Raw genomic sequence first — 19633 nt, forward strand, 5'->3', positions numbered from 1 at the left:
GATGATGATGATAATAATAATAATGATAACAATGATAATGATAATAATACCAACCACCTTGCCTGCCCCCTCCTTCAAATGCCTCTCTCTCCTTCCTCACCCCCCTCCCCTTATGGCGGAGCAAGCAATTCTGCAGAAGCACGACCTTCCCCCTTCTTGCTTAACTTTTCTCCGCCGTGAGGCGTGTGTGTGAGAGAGAGGGGAGTGGGAAGGACGGGGCTGAGGAAAGAAGAGAGCTCCCCCTCCCTATTTTTTCCTTTCCTTCCTTCCTTCCCTCCCTCTCCTCTTCCCCCCTCCCTCCCTCCCTCCCTCCTTCCCCACAATGCCCCGCGAGGACGTTGACAAGTGGATCCAAGATGGCGTAGAAAAGCAATGACAGGTAAGCCGGGACTTCCCCGTTCCCTCTCGGGGAGGGCGAAGGGCCAGGAGGGGGGCGTGGGCCGACCGAGGGGCTCGGCGTGGCCCCGGGGCTCGGGGCGGGGTCCTCCGGGGTCGGGTGGGGGGCTGGAGCGAGGAGGCCGGAGGCCGAGCGGGGCCGGCGGGAGAGAGAGGGCCCTGGGGGCGCGGAGGGGCCTGCGGGAGCCCAGCAGCTCCGGGGCTCTTTCCCCCTCGGGGGTCCCGGTTGCCTCAGGGCGGGGGGGGGAGGGAGGGGCGAGGCGGGCCGCGGGTTCGAGCCCCGGCCGCTCCGGGGGAAGCGGGACCTTCGAGCTGAGGAAACCAGAGCCACACACCGATGGGTGGGGTGCGTGTTGGCGGGCGGGCGGGCGCGTGTTTTGGCGGATATTTTTCTTTTCCAAACAGTTAAAAGCGGGGCATTTCAGGCCGGCGAACGTGGAAGCTTTTATTTAAAGGGCGGGGGGAGTTTAAAAAAAAAATTAAAACACAAAATAACCCCACACGCAACTCTTCAGGTTCGCGGGGACCCAAGGGCTCAACTAGACGGGCCAAGAAAAAAGCGATTTATATGCGCGATATAATAACCTCGCGGCGCCAGGTGGCGCTGCGGAGCGACGTCGTCCTCCGCCCCTTTTCCCTGTTTAAATGGACGGCGCTCCAAAGTGCGGGGTGGGGGGTCTGGATCCAGCCCGGGTCTTTGTGGAGCTGAGCAGGGAGGACAAGGACTCCAGGATTTGAACGGGAGGCTTCCCCTCCTATCGACACCCCCCCCCCTCTCCGCCCCTCCATGATCGAAGTTGGAAATAAATACTAGATTAAAATAAAGAAAGAAAAGAAACGAAACGCACGAGAGGTTGAAGGGGTTGCTGTTTCGGAGATGGTTGGGACGGGCATTGGTGAAATCGGAGATTGGGATGGCAGGGAAATCGGTTCTTTTGTAAGCAGGGAAAAGGTTGGTGCCTGGAAAAGTAATGGCGTGGCAAGCCAGCGCAGGCCGTGCTTAGATCAGTGGCGTGGGGTGTAAGGGAAAGTTGTGACCTTGCACCCTTTCCTAAGTGAAAATGTCGATGGAAGCAAGTGAGATTTTCAAATGGAAAAAAGTTCTATGTCACAGAGGCTTGCTTTTCTGTGGTGGTTCAAATACTATTAATTTTTAGCATTTTGATACACCTTAAACTAAGGCAGGGTACTTTTTTTTTTTTTTTTGCAACAGCCCTCCCCTTTGCAACTAGACTTGCTTGCACAAAAGTTGATGGCCAGTATTCGTTGTACTTGGAATAGGCCCATTGAAATCAAGGGAGTTTAAAGTAAATTAAGTCAGTTATTTTAAAGAGTCTTCTCTGAGTATGATGAACATAGGATGTAGCCCCAAAGAACTAAGCTTTGTGAAATACAATGTTAAAAAACTACAACCTTGATTGTAACTTCCTGAGTAGGGATAGCTTATAGAAAGGAATTTTCTTTCCAGTGGAAGCTATATTTTGGGCTCAAGGCCTGCCAGGATTTACTACATAGTTTAGCCACCAGAAATAACAATGCTGTTCAGGCTTGGAACTCAAAACAACTTCACACTTATGTGTGACTGAAATTAAGGATATGTTGGTGAAATAGTTTAAGCAAGGAGGGAATATGCTTGTGAGTGTAGTGTAAACTGGAAAAAAAGGCTTTCTGAGTAACTTGGCTGAAGCCACACCTGAGAAACAGCCTAAAAAGTAAGAATTACCATTTCAGTACAGTATTAAAAGTAACTTTGACTGAATATTAGAGTGACATTATTTGCAGGGTCAAATATGCTGTGATCACAAATGCTGTGAATGAAGCTCTTCACTTTATTAAGGGTGCAATTCAGCACACACTTTCAAGGAAGTAAGTGAATTCACTGATCTGAGTAGAAAGGTATAGAATTTGAATGTCCATGTAGTTTGTAGAAATAAACCTTTTAATTTGAGGAGAAGCCCAAAACCATAGCAGTTATTTTGTGTAAATTTTATTCTATGATTATTCATTTAGTAAAAGCGCAGCTTATTTATTTCATAAAATTTATTCGCTGCATGACTATTAAGAAACAAACCTCAAAGCAGTTTACAAATTTTGAGACGTGGTTGTGTAGCAGCTGGCATTTATTGTAAGATACATACAAGCAATATTTTCTCTCTCCCAGGGTCCAGAATCTTGTATTGTAAATGGTAAACATAATTTCTAGTGGTTAAATGATTTTTTTTTTAAAGTTAAGCACTTTTAGAGCTAGAATATAGCAAAGACTGAAAAAAAAATTGTAACTTTTTATATTGTATTTGCTTAGATAGGTAATTAGTTCTTTTTAGAAAACCTATGTCAGCAAACAACAGTTTCAACAGTTCCCAGACTTAAAGCTAAGGAGCCTACTAATGGAATTCCTTTGATGTCTTTGGAGTCACGTGATGGTCCCACCCGTAGTTGATTCTGCTGTTATGCCATAATGCCTTCATGGTTGTTGCTGATACCCTCTGTTGCTGATCTTCCTTGTAATCCTCCCACTTTTGAGAATTATTGTACTACGGCTAACTTAAGTATAATGAAATCTATGGGCTGAAGGACTTTAATCTTAGCAGAGCTGGTTATGTAAGCAATGCCTTATTTGCAGCGAACTTTCATGTGGATCTGGTTTAGGCTTATAGAAAATATTCACAGTGCACCAAATGCATAGTGGTGAACGAGTGAGGAAGTTGATGGCTGCTGTAACAACATTTATATGCTACTTTCCCACCACTCACTGGCCCTCAAAGTGGCTTGCAGTTGATAATTTAGTGTTCTGTTGGAAGCGGCTGCCCAGAGTGGCTGGGGAAACCCAGCCAGATGGGCGGGGTATAAATAATAATTTATGGTGATGATGATGATGATGGATAACATACATAAAATTCTGGTGACAGCCCCCACAATCATCCATGCATTTGCTAGGTCAGCCTTCACCAATCCCATTAGCTCCACCCAGCACTATACCCATCTGTGTTATGGGTATAGTGGTGCTGATCTCCCTTGTGAATTCATTGAGATAATGTCTGTGAAGAGTGCTTCGTAAATGCTAAATATTATTAATATTTTATTATCTTTTTTCCAGTGTAAGAAAGTACCCCATCTGTGCCATAGATAGAGGACCATCAGGCAGATCTCCCTTTGGCTGCTTTGTAGCAACAGAGTAGATGCCTGAATGCAGCTCAAGAAAGAATGAATGAAAAGGAAAAGAACTCAAAAGAAGAGATGCAGGCCTCAAACTGGTGTTTGGTAGGATCCTTTTTTAATTTGGCAGAGTAAAACCTATAAATTTTCTCAAGTATTTCAGTTTGTAAACTTCCATGGGGAGAATAACCAGATACATTTTTTCCTGATGGAAGAATCCCTTGAGAGTAAGGTACCTAAGGCTGCAATATACTAAACAGGGAGTAACGCTATAATACAAAACTTACTTACTTCATTGAAATCAGTGGCACTTGAATCTGAGTAGGTATTCATAGCATTGTGCTGTAAGCCTCATTGAACACAATTGTACTTCTGAATAAACAGATACAGGGTTGCACTGTAAGGAAATAATCTTTGTAGGAAGATAATATCTTATCTCGTTACCCTGATGAAGATTTCTGATCACCTTTGGGCAGACGGTGGTTTGACTCTGCTGCAATACAATTTTTCTACCAAGCACCAATTTGAGGCTTGTCTCATTTTTTGAATATAGTTCAAGACAACTCTTTTTATTTACACACACATCTACCGTATTCTACAACTTAATGTATAGCATAATGGGTGGAATTAATTTTTGAACTAAGTATTACAAAGTCAGAGTTGGAAGGGGCCTCAAAGTTCAACTAGTCCAACGCGCTGCTGATGCAGGAAACCTATCCCTGATAAGGGTTTTTAAACAGAGGCTGGATGTCCATCTAATGATGAAGAAGCCATCATCTTCTGAGGCAGTCTGTTCTGTTGTCAAACAGCTAGCAGCATCAGGAAGTTTTAACGCTTAGTACAAATAAATTTTCTTTGTCATTTGAACCCATTGGTTTGGGGCCTACCCCTCGCAGATGTTGCTCACCCTGCAAGACAGGGAAGTGTTATCTTCACTTTTATAAACACAACACAAAATATTGTACAGGTGCTCCCATTTAGAGTTTATGTTTAACCTTCGCTACACATTCACATTGACTATTTGTATACCACAATCATAGGCTAGTTGGTGTGATGCTCAGTGGCAAATAGTACGTGTTGCAGAGGCTTTATTTGGATCTTCTGTTAATAATCTTGTGAATCACACTTGCTCTATTTCATTCATGCAATTTTTAAACCACTTAATGTAATAAAAATATTTAACTACTTTATATAAGCACAGTAAAAATACAGTGGTACCTTGGGTTAAGTACTTAATTCGTTCCAGAGGTCTGTTCTTAACCTGAAACTGTTCTTAACTTGAAGCACCACTTTAGCTAATGGGGCCTCCTGCTGCCGCCGTGCCACCAGAGCACGATTTCTGTTCTCATCCTGAAGCAAAGTTCTTAATCCAAGGTACTATTTCTGGGTTAGCGGAGTCTGTAACCTGAAGTGTGTTTAACCTGAAGCTTATGTAACCCGAGGTACTACTGTACAATAGTACAGTGAAATCTTGGTTCTCGAGCATAATCCGTTCGACTCCCACAATGTTCAAAAACCAAGGCGCAGTGGCTTCCGAAAAATGTTCGAAAACTGGAACACTTCTGGGTTTTCGGCGTTCAGGAGCCGATTTGTTTGTCAGCTAAGCCATTCGAGAACCAAGGTTCCACTGTATTCAATAAACCTACCTACAAGCTGGAAAGAAAAAACCCAAAACTATATACCACGGATAAAACTGAGCAGTACATAGAACAGAGAATTAAAATACAAGTCAGAGTCCATGAAAGCTTGTGTAAACATGGAAATGTTTAAGAGGTGTTTGAAGGTTATTATTGCCTCTGCATCATATATTACAGTGATGGAGGGCATTCCAGAGAATGGGTGCTACATAACCAAGAAGGTAGTCTTCCACCTTGTCACTATGTGACACAGGTGGCGCTGTGATCTAAACCACTGAGCCTCTTGGACTTGCTGACCAGAAGGTCGGCAGTTCGAATCCGTACGACGGGGTGAGCTCCCGTTCCTCTGTCCCAGCTTCTGCCAAACTAGCAGTTTGAAAGCATGCCAGTGCAAGTAGATAAATAGGTACCTCTGCGATGGGAAGGTAAACGGCGTTTCTGTGTGCTCTGGTTTCCGTCATGGTATTCCGTTATACCAGAAGCATTTTAGTCATGTTTGTCACATGACTTGGAAAGCTGACTGTGGACAAACGCCGGCTCCCTTGGCCTGGAGATGAGCACCATACCCATAGTCACTTTTGACTGGACTTACCGTAAATGTCCAGGGGTCCTTTACCTTTACCTATTCTGCTGGTCAGGGAATAACTAACAGGGACTTCTCAGGAGGTCATAAAGATTGACTAGGGGTGGTATTCTGCTAGGTATTTTGGTCCAAAGTCGTTTAGGGTTAGATGGCTCAGTATCTAGAGCCATCTCTGTATGGATCCTATTCATATTGTCTTGTTTGCAGTGATTTATAAGCCTACACGGAAGCCTTTTTTGGCTGGACGGAGGGATGAAAAAAATCTTATGTGGTGTGATGTAGCAGTCTTCTGCCTATGCTAGGTATAGTGCCTATACTTTACTGCCATGGCTGCATGCTTCATGGTAGTTACACCCTCCACCACATGGTAGTGGAAACACAGTCCCCATCTTCCAGAAAAGGTAGGTGTATAGTTGCACCTCCATTGCATTTTCTCTTTCAGCGGCTAGGAAAGGAAGGAGAAAATGCACAGCTAGTCAAAATCAGTGTTGTACTCTTAGAAAGCTCTTTGAGCAATAAAGTAAACTGGTATTCACAATTTACTTAGGATCTACATTTGATTCCTGAGCATGGTTTGGCCTATTTTTTTAAATAAAAAATATAGACTTTATTGCTCATCCACATAGGTGCTCCTGCTCATTCACATTGTGCTAAACCATGACTTTGTGTAATGTTTGAATATGGCTGATAGCCCAGATTCCGCTAACCTGGTGCACTAGCAGAAGCCAGTGCAAGAACTCCTGTTAGGGCAACAGGATTTCCCATCACTCCTCACCTTGCGTGCCCCTGTGCCTTCCCCAAATTTAGTCTGGAGGGTCAGGAGAACTCCTAGAACAGCATGCTGAGAAAGGAGATAGAGGTTGTTCCATTGAGCAAGCAGAAACGCTTGCATTTAGAAAAGGATCACCTTAGTGCGATGTTTAATTCCTCCCAACGTGTGGTGAACTTGACTGGCCAAGTCTTGTCTAGATTTTTTTTAAAAAATGCTTTAAATAGCTTGCAATGTTATCTCAGAAAGGGTAGAAGTATTTTGGGCATTAATCTTTAGTTTTAAATTTTTAAAAAGTTACTGGTTCATGCATCTGATCATTTTTTAAAAAAATTGCAGCATATCAAACAGAGTTAAAATAGACCTGCTACTGCTTTACATTGGGCTTCGCATTGAGCTCAGTTATATTTGTATTCCAAACTATTTATACTATTCATATCTATCTAGGAATTAAACAGGTTCAGCATCTCAAAGTGGATGGCGATAAAGTCACATCCTAATATACTCTGACACTTCTTTGCTATTCTGGAAATGTGATAATGAAAGCACCCTGCATTTTCATTGTGGTTCTGGCTTCATTTGAGCCATTACAGCCACTTCAGGGATTCCATACACAAAACACATGGTGTTCATAGCTTTTCCTCCCTCTGCCCTATTTCCCCCCCTTCATGACACATTGCTCACTCACCTTTCACAGTGTATCTTGCTGGTGATAGACACAAAACAAGGCCTTGTTTCATCCATTGGTAATTCCAATTGTTACTGCTGTCTTAAACCTTTTCACAAAAAAGCAAGTTCCAATGCATGTCAAAGTGCAAGTAGACAAATAGGTACCACTCCAGCAGGAAGGTAAATGGTGTTTCCGTGCGCTGCTCTGGTTCGCCAGAAGTGGCTTAGTCATGCGGGCCACATGACCTGGAAGCTGTACGCTGGCTCCCTCGGCCAATAAAGCGAGATGAGCGCCACAACCCCAGAGTCGTCTGTGACTGGACCTAACGGTCAGGGGTCCCTGTATCTTTACCTTTATGTAGCCCATGCCAAGCAGATGTCAGGTAACTACTGGTAGTGACTAGTTCATATTTTGAGGGGGGGAAGAAGGCACATTGTGCACACTCTGTACAATTGCTCAAAGTTGACAGATAAATGAAGATGACACATGCTCTCTCTGTTTACGTGTGTGTGAGAAAGTGAGTGCCACAGAAATATGCATATCCTTTCATCATGCCTACACACAGAGACATATCAGCATGTTTCAGATATATTAGCATGTTTCAGTATGTGTGTACTTACAGTATTTGAAGTCAGCAGTGGGGCATTTAAATAAAGAAGCTTGCCTGCATTTCTGCTAATTCATTAGAAATTCACCTTGTCTGTTGCCCTCATCGGGAAGTTGGACTTGTAGAAGGTTGCTGAGATGAAGATTCACACAACTGAGTATTATTATTATTACTACATTTATATAGGCATGGATACTCAGAACTACAAGTGGAAGGAACTTTGTGGAAGATGCCACTGAGCACTTTTGTCTTTTCCCAGCAGCCATTGCACTGCATCCCATGCTATTCAAAGGGGGCTACTGACCATCTGGATAATTTATTCAAGGAGCGCAGGGAGCTGAAAATTTATTTTGCAAGCTCTCTTCTACTCAAGTTTCTTGGAATCCAAAATCATAAACTTTTTTACTTAAAAATAATCAAAGCACTTTAAAACAAACAAACAAACAAAAGAGAACAGCGTGTAAAAACAAACCATGCAGGAGAAGCTTTAGTGAATCAGTGGGTCGTATGCAAAGGTGTCCACAAACAAGCAGAATGGACTTCAGTGCATACAGGTGGATTTCCTCTTCCCTGCAGCTCCTGTGCATGCCATCAGAATCTGCTCAGAGCATGTTCCCATGGAGCCTGGGGCAGGGCGTGGAGGGTGAAAGAGCCAGCTGCACATGGCCAGCCCTTGCTGTTGGAACACTCGCCACAACAGCTATGTACCCTTCTCATGCGCCCTCCCCAAACGGCTTTGCAAGGAGGGTTTCCATGGCGGGGCTCAGAGGGCGAACAAAGCCTGCTGCTCCAGACTGCCGCTTTGGTGGTGAGGGCTTGCCTAGTGCAGCGGGCTCCGTTCACCCTCTGTGCCCCGCCATGGAAGCACTCCTTGCAAAGCCGCTCGGGGAAGGCGTGTGAGAAGGGCACAACAGTTAGGCGCCCTTTGATCCCAGCCTCACCTTTGCAAGGCTGAGGCCCTTCTCATGCTCCCCTCCCTGTGTGCTTTTTCCCAGCCTCACAAAGCCACACAGGGCTGACTTGGAGGGCGGTGTGAGCAGCATGCACCCAACCCAAAATTCGCCTGGGCAATTGCCCTGGCTGCTTCCCCCCCCCCATGCTACATCCCTGTCTGCTTCAGAGGATTAGGGAACTCTTAAGACCAGATTTGGGGCTGTAGTGGGGAGGAGAAGAAAGTAAAGTCCTATTGCATGAGCAAAAGTCTGCTCATGCAACGATTTATTGACTTTCTGCTATGGAATCTTTATTTTTTCCTAGAGAATGTAACATAAGAATATAAGAAGAGTTTGCCGGGTCGGGCCAATGGTCCATTTAGTCCAGGATCCTGTTCTCATAGTCTCCAACTAGATACCTATGAGAAGCATGCAAGCAAGACCCGAACACAAAAGCACTCCTCATTGCAGCAACTAGTCTTGAGAACTACACTGTCTGTAACTGTGGAAGGCAGAACATAGACACCCAGGATAGAAGGCATTGATATTCTTATCCTCCATGAATTTTTCCAGTCCTTTTTTTAAAGCCGTTCAAGTTGGTGGCCATCCCAGCCTCATGTGGGAGCGAATCCCATAGTTTAGCTTGCTTCTGCCAGTGGGAGATCTATAAGCAGAACTCCATTCATGGGAATCTCTGGATATAAATCAATGTATTTAGAATTGTAAAGTCAGAGTAAGTTTGAGATCAAGGGAGCATTAACGGTTACACGCAGGGGGTAGGTTGTTAATCTGTCAGTCTCGCTACCTGTAAAAGGAATAGACGTTGCTGTGTTAAAACTGAAGTCCTTTGCTGAGTCGTAAAATAGGTCTGTCTTTTAAAGTGATCTAAGTTAGCTTTGCAAGTCCTACTGTGATTTTTTTCATGATACAGTCTCCAGAAATACATCTGGTATTCAGAACAGACTGAATTAGCTGAATGTTGTGTAATTCTTTGGGTTTGCAATGCCTGGGGACTATGTCTCGTGATCTTGCCTGTTTATAAAGGGACCATACTTTCAAGAGATTTAGTGGGTAAACAGTGAAAGGATAAGGGAAGCAGGATAGTTGATCTGCATGCTTGTATATGTTCAAATTGCCAGAAGTATTAAGCAAATTTCATATTCTCTAATTTGGAGGAACATGCTCCAGATTTCTAGTTACGTATATGGGTGGTATTCAACTAAGTTTTACTTAGAGCACACCTGTTGAAATTAATGGTTCTAACTTAGTCACGTTCATTAATTTCATTTAGCCTACTCTGAGCAGGACATGTGTAGCCTGTGTGGGAGCAAAGGATACAAACAAGATAGCTATCCACATATTGTTGACAAACTTTCTTTTTTGGAGATTTGCTTTGGCCTGCTACTGGTGTCCAATTAAACGAGTCTTCTTCAGCTCCCTGTTTGAGTGGTGATTCTGAATCACAGCTAGAATTGTCCTCTGTATTGCTTGCTCTTTCTCTCATTTTGAAAATATGTCTATCCATATTACTATACTACACAACACTGAAATGTTAAAATCTTTCTTTGATTGTCCTTGAATCTTCCTGCCACACTTGCCATCCTCTTCAGCCACACCAATGTGGTGTGTCACACCCTTTGAGAACCCCTATATTAAAAGAAAACTGGTTGCTGCAGAAGATGAGTATATTTGTTTTGTACTTATTAGCTGCTATATTAACTGAATATAGAAATGTTTGTTCATTGGAAAATTACTTTTCCATTGAACTGTTAGTTCAGCAATACAAGGGTTATGAAGATTTCAGAGACAGTGGACAGTTATACAGTCATACCTCAGGTTAAATATGCTTCAGGTTGAGCGTTTTCGGGTTGTGCTCCGTGGAGACCCGGAAGTAACGGAGCACGTTACTTCCAGGTTTCACCGCTCGTGCATGCGCAGATGCTCAAGCGGCGAATCGCGACCCACGCACATGCAGATGTGGGTTGCGTTTGCTTCAGGATGCAAATGGGGCTCCGGAACGGATCCCGTTCACATCCAAAGGTACCACTGTACTTCTGTTCCTACCCAGCTTCAGAGGAAACATACTGCTGTGCATTTTCAGGTGGCATCTGGGTCTACAACAAAATATTAGAGGGATATGCTGAATTCCTTTCCAGTTCCTAGTGCACACTGATGTATTGGTGGCTGGGGGAAGTAAACAGGAAGCTTTGGTAAGTAACAGATAGGTGTTGCTAGGTTTGTACTTGTGTTGTGTCACTGATCAATTTGTCAGACAAAGCACTGCTAGTTGGAGTGTGTAATACAGCTTCACTAAATACAGAAGAAGGAGAGTTTCAACTTGGAAACTTTTCAAATTGGCTTCATATAGAATGGGCATAATGTAGAAGTAAATTTGTTAAAGTATACGCAAACTAGACTAGCTGTGAGCAGTATGCCACCGTTTGAGAACGCCTGTTTTGGGAGTAAAAGTCTAGCTCTGTGCTGGATGCTATATTTGCCCCATACTATATTGTAAAAATTCAGACTTGTAATGCTATCATGGAGATATGTCCCTTTGGTGCAAAACTCTATTTCAAATCTCCAACCATATTTTCTCTAATAGTCTACAACATTTTGAAGAACTATCCAGCTGACCATGTTTAGGTTTAAACACATGTAACTGGAAAAGTGTTCTGATGATTCAGTGGGGTTCGTTTAGACGCAGTGGTGTCCAAACTTTTCCCAAAGAGGGCCAGATCTGATGAAGTGAAGGGCCGTGAGGGCCGACCAAAGAGCCAACCAAAGTTGCTTACCTTTTTTTTTTTTAGGATTGAAGTAGTTGAGGTTTTTTTAGGATTTTACCCCAGGAAATAAACTGCCGCAGGGGCTGGATTAAACCGACCGGTGGGCTGCATTAGGCCCCCGAAACGGACTTTGGACATGCCTGGTAGAGGTAGTTGATAAAATCTGACATAATAAATAGATATTCTCCATCCTACTGATATAAAAAGAAACCTCAGAAGAAACCAGCTTATCTATATGTTACAGTTACAGGTAATTTCATAAGTACTACCCATATGAATCAGTAGTGTTAATATGTTGATAGAGACATGTTTTGTATGCGTTCTGATAGGGCAATGGTTTTCAAAGTGTAGTCTAGGGAGGTCTGAAATCCCTTGGCAGCTTATCAGGGGAAAAGTAATGAAGGTCAATACTTCCAGAGACACAACTTACTCAGCATTACTATGCAGCTGTAGGGGCATATTCCGTGTTCACGCAGGACAGAAGCACGGACCAGCAGGCCTGGTATGTACCATAATGAACACTGCACACTATGATATGCCTCAAAATCCTCTAATAATAGGGATTCCTCGGGAGAAAAGCTAATGTGGAAAGGGTTTTCTGAAGGTAGAATCAAAATCACTGTGCTGGGTGCTCCTTTTCAAAACTGGATTTTGATTCCATTTTGAGTTAGTGGGATTCTCTCCCACAAAACTTTCTAAAGTTTGGGATTTAAATGCAAGCGTAATAATCCTCTAAGAATTTTTTTGGGGGGGCGTGTAAATGTCTTCATTATGAAATATGTTTTGTAAGTATGTTTCTAGACTTTGAATCTGGAATGCTTGATGAGGGATTTAAGCTAAACAGCAAAGTGTTGTTCCCCTCCTTTATGCAACATTTACAAACCCAAAGCTGTAGTATTGAATTTTTATAGTATTTCCAAGCTGCTTGACTTAAAACGTTTCTGCAAGTTTGCTTGCAATGAAAATTGAATTATTTTTATAACATTAGAAGTTAATTACGCCTTCAACCCAGAAACTGTAGAAAATAAATAAAAGATGAGAGATGCTTCTAATGTGGGCTCGATTTGTGGGTGTGTTTAATTGTTTGCACTCTACTTTTAGTGGGGGAAGGGATTAGCAGGCTGCTAGCACGCTAATAAAAATTAGTCCTTGTGAACAACATACTTCTATAATCCTGCATACACTTCACCACTTAACTGTCTCTGTTTCATGGCTGCTGGCTTTTAGGACGGTATGATCACATCTTATGTGGGGGTTCGGTTCCAAGAGTTCTACGCATGCACAAAAATCTACATATTGGTTTCTAAAGGATTTTCTTAGAGTGATTTTAATGTGATGCTAGGAATGAGGATTGCAGGATGCCAGTAGATCTGTTTTATGCTCTGACAGTTATGAGTAGTTCATGTTCAGCAAAGTTGACTGTTATAGTTGGGAGTCCTCAGGTGGATGTAATTCATTTAAGTGATACAGTGCTGACTGAAACATACCGGTACTTACTTGCCTCCATCCCTTTGCATCCCCCCCCCCACACTCATACACAATTCTGTTGTTGGCTTACTTGGATGAGTTGTCTTAGCCCTTGCTGTGCCCCACAGACACCTGTGTGTGCCTGTGATTGCAGCCATCATTCCACTGTAGTTATGGCCCCGATTCTCACTTTAGAGCAAGGATGGGGGAACCTGTTGTCAGATATTGTTGGAATGCAGTTTCCACTAGCCCCAACCAGCTTGACGTATGGGCAGGGTTGAGGGGAGTTGTATTTCAACAACAATTGTAGGATCACGAGCTCCCTACTCATTCAGTGTATTTGCGGGTGTATAGCATGTTAGGGAGACTTGGCAAAATGGGTCTTTGCAACTGGGTTCTATAAAAGGAATAGTCCCATACCAGTTGTTCTGATTTATATTTAAAGGAGCCAAGCCTCCCGAAACATTCCTCTCATTTTCAATTGCACTATGTGAAGCAGTAATAAAGGGAATAGCTCTTCTGTATGTGCCACTATGTTACACCAAGGACTTTCTCTTTCTGAAGATCAATCTAGGGAAAAGCTGTTCACACTGTGCTGCTCTGTATTGAATCCAATTAAAACCCTTGCCAATCTGCTATTATTGATAAGGAGGCCAATTGAAATCCTGCTTATATCTTCTTCATTGATCAGTGTGTTCAACAGAGGTAAATATAAAGCAAGATATGTTGCTGTAACGTTCACCAGTTGGCGAGGATGATAGCAGGAGGGAGCAAGGCTTTCTTCTTGCTGAGCAATTCGGAAGAATATTTTGCCTAATATCTCTCAAATGACCGAGACTAGAAACTTCGTTGGAAAAAAGTAAGCTATGAAACCAAATTACTGATCTATTCATTGGGCAATGAGTTGCATTACAAAATAAGTCAGAACTTGAATAAGTAGGCAGGGGTAGCCATTGTGCCACCCAGATGTTGTTGGACTTCACCTCCCATGAGCCCCAGACAGCATGGCTAATGGTCAGAAATGATGGTAGTCGTAGTCAGTGACATCTGGAGGGCAGCATATTGGCTACATTTGAACTATGACAACACTAAGCTTGTGGGTGCTTGCTATGTCACCATGCCAGTTTCCAGCAAAAGTATGACAATGCTTGAAAAAAATTCAGCAAGTGCTCTAAGGCTAGAGTAGGGTTGCTAATTGGCCTTACCTATCTCTTTCCAAATTATGTACAAGAAGTAAGCTAAAAGGTAAAGGGCCCCTGGACCATTAAGTCCAGTCAAAGGTGACTATGGGGTGCGGCACTCATCTCGCTTTTCAGGCCAGTGGAACCAGTGTTTGTCCACAGACAGCTTTCTGGATCATGTGGCCAGCATGACTAGACTGCTTCTGGTACGGGACACTGTGACGAGTGCCAGAGTGCACGGAAACGCCGTTTACCGTCCTGCTGCAGCGGTACCTGTTTTATCTACTTGCACGTGTGCTTTCGAACTGCTAGGTTGGCAGGAGCTGGGACAGAGCAACGGGAGCTCACCACTGTCACATGGATTTGAACCACTGACCTTCTGATCAGCAAGCCCAAGAGGCTCAGTGGTTTAGACCACAGCACCACCCACTCCCTTGCACAAGAAGTAGATTTACATTGACTAATTTTGCTTTGCATTTGGAGGAGCAACTCCTTTCAATATTCTCAACTTCCACTTTCATCCTTGCTCAGAGGATGTCATTTGAGATGCAGTTTTAATGTGACCAAGTAAGAAGGAATATGTCTACCTATTCTTCTTAATATCTTTGCTAGACTAATAATGGCACAGATCACATGTGACTATAGGACAGGTAAAAGTATGTGATACTGTAGGAGGGAGAAGTTAACTCTTAATACTGTGTTTCCTTAACATTTTGTAGCACTAAATTGAGAACCTTGCCCAGAAGTTCTTACAGGAGTAGTTTCAGCTTAAAGAATCAGCAGCATAGGTTTTATTTGGGACTTTTGTATAATGTATTCAGGCACTATTTTCATTCAAAGTTCTCTGCCCTACCCTTCCTAACTGCTGTGATTAAATCAAAATATTCTGGGTGGGACGCAAGTCTCAAATGCATGGAGTGTGCAGCTGATAAATTTCCTGGTTTGGACTGTGTATTTGGGGGAAGCTTAGAAAACCACAGGGCTAAAAGCAGATTGTTGAGGATTGTTTAGGATAATATTCAGTAACTGTCCAAGCATTTTCCATATGTCCCTTGTCAAATATTTCTTTCTTGTAAAAATGTAACTTGCTACGGGGCTTGAAGAGAATTGCCTTTGCATTTTAAATAAATGATAACTACTCTATTGGGACACTAATTGAAATGTCTAAAAGCTGTTATTTTATTTTTTTATATACTTGGTATATTAATGTTATTGGTAATACCCATGCAAATGCCCAATTTCCTACTAATTGCAAAGAAAACAGGTTTTTTGTTAGTTTGCTTTACGATTGGCATGTAGTGTACTGCTTTCCTTCACAAGCTGCAATATCAACCATTAGAATGAAAAAAATCTTCAAGTGCTGTGAAACTGGTCTGTTTTTATTGTTGTTTTGTGTAGCCTGAACCCTGTTGGAATCATTCAGATGTTTTCAGTATATTTTGCAATGTTGGACCCTTTGTATGTGTTTGTATGATTGTGGATTAAAGTGCGGTAGGTAAGAAAATGATCACTGATGGCTGTTTTGCAAAAGTAGCATGAACTAATGGCTGGGACGGGGAACTGTAACTTGTTGGACATCAGTTCACATCATTTCCAGCCAGTATGGCCAATGGTTAGGATTCAGGAATGATGGGAGTTGTAGTGTAATAACAGGAGAGCCACATTCTAGTATAAATAATACTAGAAATAGTAGTTCTTGGGATGTTTGAAGAAATTTACAAGACTTAAAACTACCTGTAAGTGCTTCCTAGCCAGTGATAATATGCCTGTAGACTCAGAAAAGCCATACCAAAAAAGTTAAAGCTTTCACCACATATTTAACAGTACAGTGGTACCTCTGGTTACGTACTTAATTTGTTCTGGAGATCCGTTCTTAACCTGAAACTGTTCTTAGAGCCAGTTTGGTGTAGTGGTTAAGAGCGGTAGATTTGTAATCTGGGGAACCGGGTTCGCGTTTCTGCTCCTCCACATGCAGCTGCTGGGTGACCTTGGGCTAGTCACACTTCTCTGAAGTCTCTCAGCCCCACTCACCTCACAGAGTGTTTGTTGTGGGGGAGGAAGGGAAAGGAGAATGTTAGCCGCTTTGAGACTCCTTCGGGTAGTGATAAAGCGGGATATCAAATCCAAACTACTACTACTACTACTCTTCTTCTTCTTCTTCTTCTTCTTCTTCTTCTTCTTCTTCTTCTTAACCTGAAGCACCACTTTAGCTAATGGGGCCTCCCGCTGCTGCTGCGCCACCACCGGAGCATGATTTCTGTTCTCATCCTGAAGCAAAGTTCTTAACCCAAGGTAATATTTCTGGGTTAGCGGAGTCCGTAATCTGAAGCGTATGTAACCCGAAGTGTGTGTAACCCGACGTACCACTGTATTGTGTATTTAAAAGTGCTTCTATTCTTGTTAAGCTCCCCCCCCCCCACATCATATGACCCACTAACAACAGAGCAGTGGGGGTGCAGCTTGGTGAAAGGATTTTTGTCACTGTCACAGTGCAGGTATGAAGCTCAGTAGACTGCATTTACTTTTACAGTTGGCCAGGTTTTGCCATCTTTTGTGGCCAATAACATAGGAGACTGATGAACTGTTAATAGTTTTCTCAAGCCTGTTGAAGATATGCACATAAGTTAGACATAGTTCTCTATATGCATCTGACCATTTCTTCTGGCTCAGGACACCTCTGATTATTGTCAGAAGTGTGTGAGAACATGCCACTGGCAACTTGCTTTTTGTTGTGTTTTGGTAGTGCGTTTCACCCCCCTGTGACATAATGCATGATGGTGGCAAAAGTCACCTTCATATATACGAAGAAAATCACAGTAGTATTGGTCTTGGCATTGACTGACTGGCATGAAACAAAATGTAGGCAAAAGTTTTTTTTTTCAGTGTAAGATGCAACAGAGGCTTTGGCACGGTGCTCCCTTTATGCAGTTTAGCTTCTTATCTCCTTGATTGGATAAAGGGCTTTTAAACACCTCCCCCTGCCTCTGTGTGACTACTGACAGAGTTCATCTCTCATGCATCTTATCTTTGAATCCTCTTTCCTTGAAGCACATGAGCAATGGTTCCTACCAGAACCACAGCTGTTGCTCACACTGGGGATCACACAGTGTGTGTGCTTTATGTGTATTGAAGTATTTTGATTGTTTTTTGGTTCACGGGGAGTGGGGGAAGCTGCTATGGTGTGCAATAAATGGCAGTTCTGGGCCAAAACTTACCCCCAAAACTTTTTGCTATGGGTGGTGATGGAGAAATAGATATTACATCAGGAAGGTGAAGGAAACTGCATTCCCTCTTCTGCATTTTTTGGGAGAGTCAACTTTCGGCAAAACTGGAGAAATTGAGTTTTAAGCTGATTTTCGTGTTGTATTTTCTGAAGGGGGTTGTAAAAGTTGTGGCCATGTGTGTGACTTTTGCACTCCTCAAAACTCTGGAAGGTGAAAGGGGGGACCCACTGGAAATAAATTGGAAAAGGCCCACTGTGGGGAGGCAGACTCTGCAGAAATTGTGTCCCCTTTCCACAGAATGAAGCCTCCACTGGACCAAAGAGCCTTCCGTCTGTGTGAAGGACACTGTTGGATACATCCCATTGCATTTCTTGCAAATGTTTATTACCTATTGGAGTGCTTGGAAGAGAAGGATGGTAATTTAAGTAGCCAAATAGTTTCTTAGAACTTTTAATTCCCTAACAAGCCATAACTTCTACTATTATTCAGCTATTGTTTTCAAGATTTTGGGGTGCGCACTGTGCTTTTCCAAGGGCTCAACTTTGAAGGCATATTTCTTATTTCAATCAATGGTTTCCTCCCTAACCCTCCATTGTGATACATTTTAAGGGATAGGTTCATGCAGTTCATTCTGAAAACATTGATTGTAAAGACTGATAAGTTTAGGTAGTGATTTATTGCTGTTGTCAGTCAGCCACAGTCATATATACTCTAGTGAAGTTTTTAAATTAAAAATGGGCATGCCATTATGTTTTCTAAAGTGAATGCAAAAGAACCATAATCACTTGTCTCAAGAAGTATTTAAGATATTTCTGTGGTCCATATGGTGCTCTGACAGTGGAATGCAGCAATTCACTTAAAGAATTAAATCAAGTATTTTGAAAAAGGTCAGAAGGTCAGTAAGGATCAATATATATTTCCTAAGGCTCAGACAGAGCTACTCAATCTTCACCAATATATTTTCAGGATTTCTCTTAGATTGGAAAAAGTGCACAGACAGCACAGAAGTGAGAAGCACTCAGTGTGTTTTTCCTTTCCACAACCAATAACAATCTGTGGGGCCCATAAGAAGCTGCAAGAAGAAAAGGCATCAAGGGCACAGATGCAAAATTAAGCCTTATGAGTGTTTTATACTATATTGGTAAACATGCATTTTTAAAAGACCTGTCAATATATTTCTGCAGTTCATCACACCATTTTCTGTTGAGAAAAGAAAAACCAAATAGGTTTCCTTCCAAACAGCATATTAAAATAATACAAATGGGAAATATAAGATTGTAAAGCTGTTGTATCTCGATTGACACCATACCATAGCAGGAGGACCAGCTAGATTGCAGGGTACATTTATATTTATATTTATCATTTCTGTAGCACTTTAGAGTGCTACACACACTTCAATTTATCATCTAAGTAATTTTTACAACAGCTACATTATTTTTGGTTTTGCTGCTACAATTAGTTTTGTTACTGCCTTTCAAATCCTTGGGAACTGCCCCAAGTATATATTGATACAGAAGAGTGGAATATAAATTACAGCATAACTCTGAAAATTATGCTACTATTGTAGATCAGGGACTGAGGCTGAGAGAGTGTGTGTGTGAGAGAATGGGACTTATGTGCAAGTGTGTATAGGACTGCAGCTATGGTCAGGAAACTCATGAGGGCTTCCAGGAAGATGGTTGGGTACAGAAAGTTGCAGATGCAGCCATTCCCTGTGGGCTACAGTAGAGGAATCAAATCATGCTGAGAACATGTTAAACTGAAGTAACTCTTCATGTGAATGTATCCCAGCAGCATGTTGCCGTACTAAAATGGTTATATATTCTTTGAAAATGGAGTTTTTGAATGCATCAAATCAACCATTACTGTGCTATGTTGCAGTGGTGCATAACCGTGTGCGGTTTTCCAAATGATAAATGCTCACTTTGGTTCCACTCTGCACATGCTCCTTTTTGCATGTTTATTTTTGTCTTATTTCTGAGCCATTTATCCAACCATGAAATTATTTTTTAAAAAACAGATTTTTGTGTGTCCAGAAGAGGGTGATATTTATACTATCCCAGGAGTTCCCAAACAGTGGTCCATGGACCACTGGTGGTCTGTGAGCTTCATTAAGGTGGTGTGTGGTGTGTCTGTAAAAATACATTTAAAATTGTACAGCATCTAGCACAGTGCATTACAATTTGTACAACAATAGCCCACCAAGTTCTTCAACAAGTTTCCAGTGG

The 19633-nt window shown here is 42.3% G+C and overlaps 1 protein-coding gene across 4 annotated transcripts in view; it reads left to right on the forward strand.

Moving 5' to 3' along the window:
- Positions 1 to 296: 296 nt before the first annotated feature.
- Positions 297 to 19633, forward strand: part of HELZ (helicase with zinc finger) — a 120790-nt gene continuing 101453 nt past the window's right edge. For 2 of the 4 annotated variants that reach the window (XM_079965331.1, XM_079965333.1), the window contains exon 1: positions 297 to 379. The gene's annotated coding sequence lies outside the window, so the exon portion shown is untranslated. Of the gene's footprint in view, positions 380 to 3493; positions 3658 to 19633 lie in introns of all 4 variants that reach the window. The other 2 variants (XM_079965332.1, XM_079965334.1) reach the window with 2 other exon arrangements.

The sequence above is a fragment of the Podarcis cretensis genome (assembly GCF_951804945.1).
Source record: "Podarcis cretensis genome assembly, chromosome: 2".
Lineage (NCBI taxonomy): Eukaryota > Metazoa > Chordata > Lepidosauria > Squamata > Lacertidae > Podarcis > Podarcis cretensis.